Source organism: Cupressus sempervirens, chromosome 11 (genome assembly GCF_028749045.1).
Source record: "Cupressus sempervirens isolate cs-2001-9-10 chromosome 11, ASM2874904v1, whole genome shotgun sequence".
NCBI lineage: Eukaryota > Viridiplantae > Streptophyta > Pinopsida > Cupressales > Cupressaceae > Cupressus > Cupressus sempervirens.
Genome location: NC_143128.1, coordinates 708,904,349 through 708,918,106, shown reverse-complemented (window position 1 = coordinate 708,918,106; position 13,758 = coordinate 708,904,349).

The following is a 13,758-nucleotide window of genomic DNA, read 5'->3' as shown; positions in this document are numbered from 1 at the left end:
CCGAGAAAACATGTTATTGTCGAGTGCTAGTAAAATGAGTTTGATCAAACATTTGACAAATCTAAGCCAACAAAGTTGATTTCTAAATTATATGAAGCATGTAGAAGATAAGTATGATGAGTTAGTGCCATAGAATTCAAGATAAACCATTTTGATATGAATTTCAAGAGGATTTTACGGGAAGTTTCTAGAAGGGAACAAAATGGAAAAGATGGTAGATTCGATGAATCTAACCTAACACTAAGATGCATGATTGTGGTGAAGCAAAAAAAGATCAAAATTATCTATATAAGGAAATTGTAAGCTAGAATAAAAGTGTGATAGTGTGAACTAGAGAGAGACAAGGAGTCTTGAGGTGTTCTATTTGGTTGACAAAGAAATGAACCTATAGTTGACATACTAAGCATGAAGGCTTAAGGAGGTGAAGGCTTCAAGGGGGTGTTGACCCTCATTTTCACTTTGCCTCAGTTCCAAAATTCTAATATGAAAATGTATTAAAATATGCTAAAATACTAGGGGTTTGTTATGATATGTTATTAATCTTCTGGTAATAACCCTAAATTTTATAAAATTAGCCATTCCCTTGCGCTTGGGGTTTCCTTGAAGTTTCTTGTTTTTATTTTTCATGGTAAAAAAACCCTTATTTTAAATCTACTCCCTTTTTGAGCATTTTAAATTTTCTAAATTTCCAAAGCATTGTACTTTATCTTTAAAAAATTGGGCGTCTTAATGTAAACTCATGAAGTTTTAAGTATGTGACCTGGTGACCAAAGGTGATCGCACAGTTGAAGCTCTATATTAGAATGTGGCATCAAAGGATGCGACTCAGCGAAGAAGTTAAAATTATTTTGATCATTGAGTCATGGAGGAAAAATGCTAAAGTCATTTGTATATCATGAATTAACAAAGCCTTAGTCATGTGATATTTGAGTAAGAAAGATGTAATCAATCATCATAGTGACTAGGCGAATACTTATGTTTGCACGATCGAGGCATCAAAAGATAAAGCTTAAAAGATAACCATGACTTTGTAAAACTATTAGAAGCTCATAAAGAACCTTTAATCGCATGGTCAAGACAATTAAGTCATAATAAGAAGCATAAAATATGACTAGGTGATATGCACATATAAAGCCAAAAATTGTTTATTCACTGAGTCACATGGTTACAATAAATATTTAGTTCACAAACCATGACCAAGTGAAGATGTTAAGAAAGTTTTAAATCAGACAATCATGATGTTAGCTAAGCAGTAAAAAAGATAAGTTATGACCTAGCAATCACTACTACAAAGTGCATGGAATGTTTGATCACACATTCACAATGTCAAAGAAGAAGAGAATAATTAAGTCCTCAACATGGTCAACTGACAAGAAAGATATATGTGATCGTACCTTTGTTGTGATAAGAGGAAAATTCTTGAGATAAGATGTGAACTAGAAAAATAGGTTATAATGTTCATTTACAGGGTTGCATGGTTAAGGATGAGTATCTAAATTGTGACTAGGAGAACAAGTCAAGATCAAAGAAGAATATGGTAGATTGTGCAATCATGATGTTAAAGGAGTATCAATAAGGATATATCATGCAGTAGTGATTGGATGAAAAGAGCATAAATATTCTTTAATCACATGGTCGTGAAGAAAATTTATTATCAAATAAACCAAGCTATGACCCTGCAAAGTCTTATGGTTAAATTGTATATAGTGTTTTGATCACATGGTTGTAGTAGTGAAAACTTAAAAGAATGAAAGGTGTGTGAAGCCATGAATTAGTGATTGCTAGGGGAATTCATATGGTCATAAGTAGGAAGTATAATTGTAAGTGAAATGGAGCAACTATGAGTTTAAAGATAAAGAGATGTTAAATATTTAAGATGCTCAGTCATGGAGTGGTTAGACCATGAAGCAACAAAAAGAGGAATAAATCTATGATCACCCAATCCCTGGTGTTCAAGTGCTAAGGAAAATGATGATTGTAGAATGGTGAACAAAGGGAGTCACTGGGTCATGTGGATAGGTTTTAATACAAGAAGTGGCTATTAAAGAGAATCATTATGACTTAAAAGTGATGCTCTATCAAAAGTGCATAAAGAATTAGGAAAAGTTGGTGGTACAAGAAGATTTGGGTTCTTTTACAAAAATTGAGATTTTTCACACACATTGACATAAATAGATATAAATTATTCTCTAATTATTCTCCTCTATTAATAAGTTGATGTAATGACATTCTAAGTTATAGTCTTTTGCATAATTCAGAGATAAAATTTGAGCACTAAGAGATTTCTAGAACTTATAGAGATTTCTAGGGTTTTTAGAAGTTGAAATTGACACGGTCTGTTCAAAAGAATTAGATAGCAAAAACCATGGCATATGAAGAGGGTAAGATAATAGCTCAAATTGATGTGGAAGAATTTTCACAAGATGTCAAACAAGAAAATCCAATTTAGAAATAATGTATATAGAGTGGGCATATTTTCTTTTAGGGTCCTCTCATGTTTAGAATTTGAATGCACATGTTCTTAGAGATACATATTTCTTCTACAGAGATGTCATTGTATTGGATACAAATGAAAATGAGATTTTCTAGTATTTCCATCATAATAGTTTTGCAAAGTCACCAATTTGTAACCCGTGGGTTAGGAATATGGAAAAAATGATAATGCTAGAAGTTATAGTAGGCATTGATCAAATCTTACAATAAAATAGCTAAATCTTTCCACAAAAATGATATGAGTATCCTATGAAGACAAGATAGGGAGACCTTCATTGAGGTTTTTGACCTAGGAGGGCCTATGACAAAGGAAATTGAAATGTAAAACATAAATGAAACTTTCAAAACTTCTAAGAATTTCTTTACTAGAAATATCATGAAGAGACACATTCCCAAGTCAAAGCTAGAGAAGGGCGAAATGTCAAACAAGGTAGGCTACCTAATGCCATTTGAATTCTTCTGCAAGTATTTCAAGTACACTATCTTTGGGATAAACAAGGTCCTAGGAATTGATGGAAAAAATAATGTTGACAATTGGCTAAACAAGACATGTAATTATTGTCATTTATGGCAGCACGTGATGTACATGCTTATAGGAAACCTTGGAAATAAATATACTTAGCTTTTGGTAATCAAAAATTGTCTAAGTATGGAATTTGGTATACAATAGTGTATTGTCTTATTTATAACTTGTTGTTGATGTCATGTTATAACTAGAAAAGTTAGATGGAGAAAGTATATGTGTTAGCAATGATGTGTATAACCTTGGAAGTTAGTATAGACTATACAAAACAAATATATTTGTGTTTTGATCAAACAAGACAGCAAAATTGAAGGAAATGATTATTTTCTTTACAAAATAATTAATTATCCAATAAGGGCCGACATCGTAGATGTTTACTCTGAGTTGGAAATGTGTATTTTGGTCCTAGCTGACCTAGTAGCAATTTGTGTAAAGGAATGGTATTTATACAAAGGACATCTTGTGGATTCAAGTGTGTAATCTTGCTATCTTGAAGAAGTTATGTTGAGCAATTGTATGCAAAATTTTGTGAAAGTGATATATGCAAAGTTGGTGAAGCTATTTGAAGATACAAGATTGAATTGAGAAAGTTTCTATATTCAAAAGGTTTGATTACTTGGTGGGGAAGTGAGTTCTTCTTGTAATTGGAAGTGCATGTTTGGGTAGTGGTCTTGTCTTGCATTTACTATACCACAACTCCTAATAGGGTTGGAATCTCCTAATAGTGATTCAAAGTCTCCTAACATAGACTCCTTATACTAAATTTTCTCATTGACTCCTAAGAAGGGTCATCCTCTAACAAGGAACTTATATATCAGTATATTATCTAGTGGGTATCATCCCCACTGAGGTTTTCCCTTGGCTAGGGTTTCCCTAGTTAACAAAATATGGTGTTATGAGTTATCTTTGTGCATGGTTACTATTACTATGCATCATTACTCTATTACTTTGTTATGTATGGTTTAAAGTAAGAAAGAATATCCAATTGGTGACCAAAGTTTGTAGATTATTGATTCACCACCCCCCCTGCCCAGTACTCCCTATTTCTAACAATTGGTATTAGAGCACATTTACTATGAAGAGGCTTAGTAATATCCCTATGGATATGCAATAGTTTATAAAGAAACTTGAAGAGGCTCTTATAAGAATTGATCTCCTTACTAAAGAAAGAGATAAGTTGAAAGACAAATATGAAGACGTCGAAGTGTACATTGGATAATTAAAGGAAAAGATTGAACATCTCAAATCCAAGCCTGAATCTACTAAATCTAGAGCTAATAATGATGATTATTCAAAGATAGAGACAAAGTACAAGATCTTGAAGAATGAATTGAAGATTATGAATATAAATTTGGCCTTGAGAAATGATCCTAACAAAGTTGAGTCTAATTTGAAAATTAAAAATGTAGATCTGATTTTGAAACATTGAAAGAAGATTGTGAAGAACTTCATAAGCACAATACTATTGTGAAGGATGAATTAACTCAATGCAAGCAATAGCTTAAGAAACTTTATTCTAGTAGAGAAAAGCTTGATGATTCAATGTCAATACAAGGACCTACTTATGATAAGACTAGTCTTGGTTATCTATTTGACATGTCTACAAAGAAACTTGAGACTAAATGAGATCTAAAAGAAAAAGGTAAATCTAATGATAAGATTGAATCTAGTCAATCTTCTAATAAATCTAAAGAAGTTGAACAAGAAAAGGAAGTTGAAATTTTGGATGAACCAAAACAAGTGGAATTTCCTAAGGAAACTAGGTATGAATGTAGAGGTAAATGTTTTTCATGTAATGAAATAGGTCATATGAAAAGAGATTGTACTAATAAGTCATTTAATCATGTTAAGGATTTGTATTGTCATAATTGTCATGGTATATGCCATAAAGCAATTGATTGTAGGATATTGAAGTATGATAATGATAGAAGGAATAGTAGAATGTCTAGAAATACTAACCCTATAGATAGAAGAAGATCTAATGAAATGACATCAAGAGAAGGAAGACCTTATGAAGATAGAAGACAGATCATGTGTTATAAGTGTAAAAAGTTTGGACACATTGCTCAGAATTTTCATGTACCCAATGATTAGCAAAATCCTAGAAGTAGAGCACCAATATGCCAGTTATGCAACAACTTTGGACATACAAAAAACTATAGAAGAATGGACAAAAACTTCAGAGATAGAAGGAACAATGGAAGAAACTTTGGAAATAGAAGAAAAGATGGAAGGAAAGTCAAAAATGATAGAAAGAAAGGTGAGAACTCCATAACTAACAAACATAATGAAGAAAAAATAAATGCAGTTAGTGAACTTCAAGAAGAGCTCAATGAGGAATTTGTAAAAGGATCATACATCTCAAAAAAGGTGCTAGATGATGATGAGATAGGAAGATCGAAGTCAATTATCAAGTTAGATTGAATTAAGCTAAATTAAACTTGTTTTCTACACCAGATTTTGAGAACCTCATTTAGAGATTGAATTAGAGGGCGAAAAGTTGGGAAAAGGCTTATCAGGTTAGGTTTAGATGGTACCTAAGCTCACTTTTAATTTGGAGTTTATCTAAATAATTTATGAATGAAATTAGAGTTACTAGTATTACAGAAAAGGGTAATTTTGTAGTAGAAGATGAAAACTATGTTTTTGCAAAGAATTTCATGAAGAAAATTTTTGAAGAGCTTTTTCACGAGAAAACAGGGCTATAGTAAACCTTAGGTGGCATCTAAAGCTCGTATAGATGATTTTATGCAATTATTTGATTATAAAATATAATTGACATCTTTTTCATGTTTTAAAAGTACACAATTAATGCAAGCTCAAGTTGATGGAATAAATGGAGTATAGAATTGATTTTCACTTCATTGTGAATACATTTGAAGCAAAGAGCACTTAGAAGTGACTAGTCAGAATGATTTTGAATAAAACCCTATTTTCAAAAAGAGGTATTTTATCATTTTTCTAGAAATTTATTTGGTAAAATTTCATATTTGATAGAATCATGGATATATCAGTAGTGCACAATGTTGAGAATGAGTATAGACCTAAGTTGAAGGTTATTTCTATAAAACCTATTGAAGGAGACCCTAACTTAGGGTTATCCATCACTCTAAATAATGTAGTATATCTTTAAGATGTAGGGATTTATCGTAAGAGTAAATTTGAATCTATTGGGAGTAAATACATGAACAAGGATATAGAGTTAATTTGTAATCATGATATGACTATGAAGATCAAACTTTAACATGTAAAGCAACTAGACCTATTCAAATATCATTTCTACTATGAATTAGATAGAGATGAATGAACACAGGTTATATTTAGTAGGATACATGATGGGAAACTATGGATGCAAGATAATGTAGTTGACATTTCTATGAGCTTTATTCATGAGGTAACTAGTCATAGTAAACAAGGTAGTGTACCTATAGGTGACAAAATGGTCAAAAAGAAAATTGAGAGTTATACCAAAGAAGTGTATAATGGAAAGACCATGGTGATCAACACCATTAAGTAAGATGATGTAATATTCTTGAGTAGAATCATTGCCTATTCTGTATGTGCAATCTCAAAGATTGATGGATTATTAGCCAGATTCATCTGTGCACCATATAAGATGTGTGTAGAGAAGGAACAAGTAAATCTTAGTGAAATCCTGAGAATGCAACTCTTAGAGAACCTAGAAAAGATCAAGAGGACTAAGAATAGTGTTTTTCAATTTTAGTCATTGATCAATCACATATTCTTTCATATGCTTAAAATATTTCCATATTTATCAATCTCTAAGATAATGAGTAGTGATAGATGTGCAATAGAAGTATGTAGAAGGCATCCTACAGTTATGATATTGGATAGTGGAAACCTGATAATGAGGACATTTTAGAATGAAATGAGATAGAGATTCAAAATTTCACCTACAATTGTAGATATATTTAAAGATGACATTTTTGTTATGGTTGATATAGATTATACTCATATACAAGTAGTAGAACCTCAGGAAACATTTCTTGATCCCTTAGGTTATCAATTGAATGATAATATGGCAATTGGTTACATTGGTTTATTGTTGAAATTAGAGAAGGATAAAGCAAAATACAGATTTGAAACCTATGATGAGATTCACCAGTTAGCTCATCCGACATCCCTAGAGAAGGCTTCTCACAAAAAGATAGAGTCTATTATGAAGAAAGCTTTGTTAGAGGCCAGTATGACCGATAGTAAGTCTGAGGTAGTCAGGAAATGATTAAGCAAGGTATACTAAATATACAACCTTTGCCAGTATCTATTGTAGAGATGTCTTTGAAATAGAGCATTTTATATGAAACACTAACATATGTGCAACCTAGTAACAATTGTGCAACATATCAACAGGAAAATCACGGCAACCTTGGAAGCTGAAGATAGAAAAGATTAACTCAACTATTTCTATTTAAGGTAACTTTGTTAAGATGAACAAATTTTATGACTTCTATAACAATTTTGAAAAAGATCAGATTGATATCTCCATTGTGAGATACATTAAATACAAAATAATATGAAATTGAAAGAAATTGAGGGCTTAGTAAATGAGAAAGTCTATGATAGACATTCAGAAGAAGGCTCTAGCAAGAGAAGAAGATCTAGAACTTCAGAAGTCTATGCTAAGAACTATTTGCAAGACTGATGACGAAGAACAGATTAAGAGATTATTAAATAATCTTGTAGCTTACTTTAGAAATAAAGTAAAACCATTTTTTTTTTATGTTGGGTGAGAAAGATAAATTAAAAAGTGAAACTGTAGCAGTAATAAGTTAGATGTTGATAGACTCTAAGGCAACATCTCCACCAACACCCAAAACCTCGAAGGTGTTAGTGAGTAGTGACACTATGTTGATAGATTAGACCAATTTTACCATTAACATTGATGATACTAATCCATTTGAAGGTTTCGAATAGAATGAAGCCAATACCGAGGATATTGAAGACAAAATGAGACAAATTGAAGAGGAAAAGAGGTTACTTGAAGAAGAAAAGAAGAAAGTAGAAGAGGCCAAGTAGAAATTGCTTGAGGATTCAAAGAAAAGAAAGGAAGAGGAGGAAAAGAAAAAAGTAACAGAAGAAGAAATAAGAAAGAAAACAAAGGGAGAGAATAGAGAAAATGAAAGAAAGGAAAAGGAAAAGAAAGAAGAAGATAGAAGAATAAAAGAGGAAGCCAAGAAGCAAAGGGAGGATGACATTAAACCTTCTAGTTCATCTACTTTGCTTTCACTTGCTAGCTTGAAAACTAATGATGATAATTAAATTAATTTGATCTCATCCTTATCAAAGCTTATTCAAAAGAATAGAATAATAAAGAGCCTATAGAAAATCTTGATGGAGGTTATTGAAAAACTACATAGTACTCTAGCCATATAGCACATAGAAGAAAATCCAAAACAAAGGGCACAAGTAGTGTTGAAGTCATTTGATAAAGAATTTACTAACTTGTTGAATGTTGTAGAAGAAAAGGCATAGATTTCACATGATGCTAACTTATTCAGCATCATTTGCCAAAATATTAAGAATGATTTGATAAGTCTTGATGCTTGTATCAAGGAACTTTTAAAGTGTCAATATGATGGTAAGATATTTTATATTAACTGTACACTATCATACAAACTGACTAAGGACATTGACAGTTAGATAGCAGGGAAGATGAGTGAGCTAGAGGCTCTATCCAACTAGATTCAACATCCATCTCGTAAGATTGATTATTTTGAAGGACAAGTGACCAATATTCAAAATAGAAGCTTTGGAAAGTACAAATCTTGAAGAGGATATTAGACCGGAGGCTACTTTCGATTAGGAAATGGAACTAGGGGGAATTTTAAAGAGTCTATTGATCTAAATGTATCTTTTGTTGACAAATAGTTGGACTAATGTGTCAAGGCCAAGGACACTTATTCTAACTTTTTGCGTTCAAATCTTAATGTAATTGAGATTGCATCATATGCTTTATGTGCAATTCTTACCTTAGCTAAATCCACCAAGAAGACATGGACTAAAGGTATGGACAATCTGAAAGAAATTTTTGATGATGGCATGAAGATCCTATCAATCTAAGGAAGGACAACATTTTTTCTTGACTGTTTCTAACACTTTGACCTTTTTTCATTGATGTCAAAGCGGGAGAAGTACACATGAAAATTGTTAAGGGTAGAAGTACATTCAAGGGGAGATAAATATTGTAAAGTATATTGTAAGGGGGAGTGTATGTAATGATAGACAAATTTTAATAAATGTATTTTTGTTAAAATTTTTGTCACTTATCCAATTTTCCCTATTTTGTTGCCATCAATGTCGAAGGGAAAGATTGTTGACAATTGGCTAATAGAAATGTGTAATTATTGTCATTTATGGAAACACATGATGTACACTCTTATAGGAAACCTCAAAAATAAAGATACTTAGCTTTTGGTAATAAAAAAAATTTCCAAGCATGGAATTCGGTATACAACAGTGTATTATTATTTTTATAACTTATTGTTGATGTCATGTTATGACTAGCGAAGTTAGGTGGAGAAAGTGTGTATAACCTCAAAACTCAATACAGACTAGATGGAAAAGAGATATTTGTGTTTTGATGAAATAGGACCATGAATTGAAGGAAAGTATTATTTTGTTTACAAAATAATTACTTATCCAATTAGTGCCAACATCCTAGATGTTTACTCTTAAGTTAGAAAAGTGTATTTTGATCCTAGCCAATCTAGTAGCAATTTGTGTAAAGGCATGGTATTTATGAAAAGGACATCTTGCATGTTCAAGTGTGTAATCGTGCTATCTTGAAGAAGTTATGATGATCTCAATTGTATGTGAACTTCTATGAAAGTGAGATATGTGAAGTTTTTGATGCTATTTCAAGATCAAAGATTGAACTAAGAAAAATTCTATATTCTAGAAGTATGATTACTTATTTGAGCAGTGAGCTATTCCTATAATTGGAAGTGCATGTTTGGGCACTGGGCTCATGTTGCATTTGTTGTACCACAATTCCTAATTGGGTTGTAATCTCCTAACAGGGATTCAAAGTCTCCTAATAGGGACTCCTTATACTAAATTTTCTCATTGACTCCTAATTGGGTCCAAAATCTAACAAGGAACTTATATATCAGTATATTATCTAGTGGGTATCATCCCCCCTAAGGTTTTTCCTTGTCCACGGTTTCCCTAGTTAAAAAATTATGGTGTTATGAGTTATCTTTGTGCATTGTTATTGTTACTATTCAACATTACTTTATTACTTTGTTATGTATGGTTTAAAGTAAGAAATAATATCCAGTTGGCAACTAAAATTTGTAGATTACAAATTTACCCCCCCCTAGTAATCCCTATTTCTAACAAATAATGACCTAGGCTACATATATATCATTGCTTTGGATATTCAGGATCCAAATCATAATGTTGGGTATGATGTTGTCGAGCATATCATTACTAGGATAAATGATGAAATTGTGGGGGCTCAAAATAGAGAATTTGGGAATTTTAGATTCTACCACTATTCATTGTTGATGCACATAATTTTATACAAAAACATAGGACATATCAATCCAAACTTCATTGAAGATACTAAAGGTAATGGAGAGAACCTACCTATGTATATTTGGACTCACTTTTGGAAAAGGTTTTATCCCTATACTAGTGTTATTTCTTTTTTCAATGATTTTGTTTTCCCTATTACAATTATGTTAGTAGATATAACTAAAAGACTACCTAAAGGTTAAGAGTGCTAATAAGACCATCTACTTGCTCAAATGAGGATACAGTACTTAGTCATGATTGTGCTAGGTTATTTCTATTTGAAAAAAAAATCAATTGCAAGGGCTTTTGGGTGTCCATATCCCCCTCATGTATTAGCAAAGTATATTCCTGAAAGGTTAGGCCAACTTGACTTATTTTTGGTAAATGTTTATGTTGAATAAAGAATGTCTAGCCCCTACTATTAAGATAGGTTCCTTTATAGCAAGGAATACAAAGATAGGATACTTTTTTATAGACAAAATATGCTATAGAAGAAATTGACTAGTATATGGGAGAGTTCATAATTTGCTTAGCCCCTGTTAGAACCTATGATCCAAATGAATTGGTGAGGAATGCTTCAAAAGAAATGAGAAAATATACTCTCCCTATCAGTAAACCTAATTGGGAAGAGGGTTGCATAATTAATTGTTTGGACACAAAAGTTTGTAGGGATAGAACACAAAAATAGAGAAGGATGATGAAGATTGAAGAAGCTATAAAGGAAGCTAATCCATCATTTAAGGGTTTCCACTATGAGGAAACCTACTTAGATATATATAATAGGTGCCTAGACAATTTTGGTTAGGTAATGGCATAGGTGTCTGTTGAGATCAAAGATAGGATAGAACCTCAAATCCCTAAGTAGGAGGATGTCATGACCATTGAGGTTGAAAATGACTAGCTAGAGAGTTCCTCATGGGAAAAGTGAAGGATGAAACAAAAGATGATTGAGATCCCTGACAAGGTCAAAGATAAGGCAGTGAAATTTTTTCCAAAAGGATTATTTTCTTTTGATACAATAAGACATAAATTCTTATTGAAGCAAGCTAGGGAACATGAGAAGATCCCAAACAAGACTGAATTGCTAATTCAAATGTTAGATAAGAAGATCATTCAAGCTCAAGAATTCATTAAAGATGATGAATTCATAAACTTAGATAAATTCAATTCTTTCTAGTACAAGGTTAAGAATAATGAAATTACCTTACAATTGTAACCAAGTGACTCACCTGAGAATACTAGAGAGTTGGTGTAGAGGTTGCAGGAATATGATCCTAGTAGTGATAACCTCATAGTAGAAGAGGTAAGAGAACTTGTGGCTAGAAATGGGATGCTTTTATTTCCAACATGGGAGCTTAGCTCCTCCTTTATGTAAGATCAGACTAGAAGGCAAGACAAGTCAGTCTCTTTCGAAGAGACCAATATTGCTAGGGAGTTATATGGTTATGGTTTCAACATTGATAGTAGGACAATGGTTATATGGAGCTTGTCTCCTGATGAAAATAGCCCAAATCTCATGGAGATAAATGAATCCCCCAAGGAAATGTAATATTTTGGAATGTCACTACTATATCCAGTGATTAAATCCATAATTTGTAGAATACAACATCACTGATGGGGAAGACCAAAATGGATTTGTTAGAAGAATAATTGTTTTAAACATGCAACATATATATTTATGCTAGGAAAAAATATGAAGAAGAGTTAAAAAGGACATATGTCCTTTAATAGAGGGTGGATTCCCTAGAAGAAGAGACAAGAAACCTCATAAATGTGTCAATGCCTATTACAAAGGTAAAGGACCAAGAAACCCAAACATAAGTTGATACAAAAAATATGGTCTAAGTGAGCCAAAAAATGGAAATTAATGAATGGGATGGTTCCAAAGAGGTTGAATTCAAGATAATTTAGAGCTTGATGATGCACTAGATAGGTTCCTTATATATTATATCACAAAATGAGCATAACAGTTATATCTCACTACAAGGAGGTCAGCTCCAATGCTCAGAAGCATTAGCCCTTCTATCCCCTTTGTTTACAACTTGGGGACCATATACATAATTCTTTGACAACTTGGTTCCCCTATTACCCCAAAAGGAGTTACCCAAGGTAGTAATTATTAATGCCAAAAATATGATCAACAAAGTAATGGACTTGCATGGGTTTTTCTCAGGAAAAATGAAAGTAATACAAGGTAAGATGAAATCAATTATTGTTGGGATTCCAAATTTTATTCCTACCATCCTAGATGATAATGGAGTAATTAAAGAATGGCGAGAGTGGTCCTCCTCTTTTGAGATAGATGTAAGAATTATCTATGATATGATTAACTTTCTATTCAGAATAGAATTAGATATGAATAAAATCATAGGAGAGTTAAAGGCTATAACTAATACTAAGTGGAATAAGATTATTGGTGACTCAAATATCATTCGAGATACTGCATGGTAAGATGTAGATACAAACCTTGACATCTAGGAATTCGTTGTTGATATGAGGGCTAGACCATATGTTGATAGTGACTAGGCAATGTAGGGATACAGTTAGAGGCAAAGGAAACAAGAGAAAGGGAAATAAAGAGATAGGTGCATGAAGACTAATAGAATTTGGTAAAGGTTACCTGCCGATAAATGTCACCTACTAATTTTAGAACTACATCAGAATTTTTGATCCAGATACAAATAATTTTTGAATATAACTAATTGAAAAAGATCTTCATATTTTCTTCCCATTAGAATTTTGACATGTATCCTCTCATCTGAAGCTTGTTGAAATCCTTTCTATAAAAGGATTTCCAAGATGTGGAGTTAAGGTCTAAGATCTATCTAATTTTTAGTGTTATGATATTTTGCATTCGATCCAATTAGTCTTTGTGTCAATTTGTGTGATGTATTCATTTGAAAATTTGAGAATACAAGTAAACTTGAATGATAAGTTTTCATATCTTGAAATATTCTAGAGTTTTTACTAGTATTGCATAATTTTAAAGGAGAATTTATACAAAAGGAATGTTCTTCCATATATTTTTTCTCTAAATTTTGTCTCCATTTTTATGTGTTGGTTATCTTGGGATTGAATGACCAAGGTTCATAAAATTTAATGCAATTAGGATATGTTGTATATCAAATTTTTGTTTCTTTTAATTCAAGGGATTAACTAAGTTCTTCAAAAATTTGATGGGATTTCTAGTCATATCAGATCAA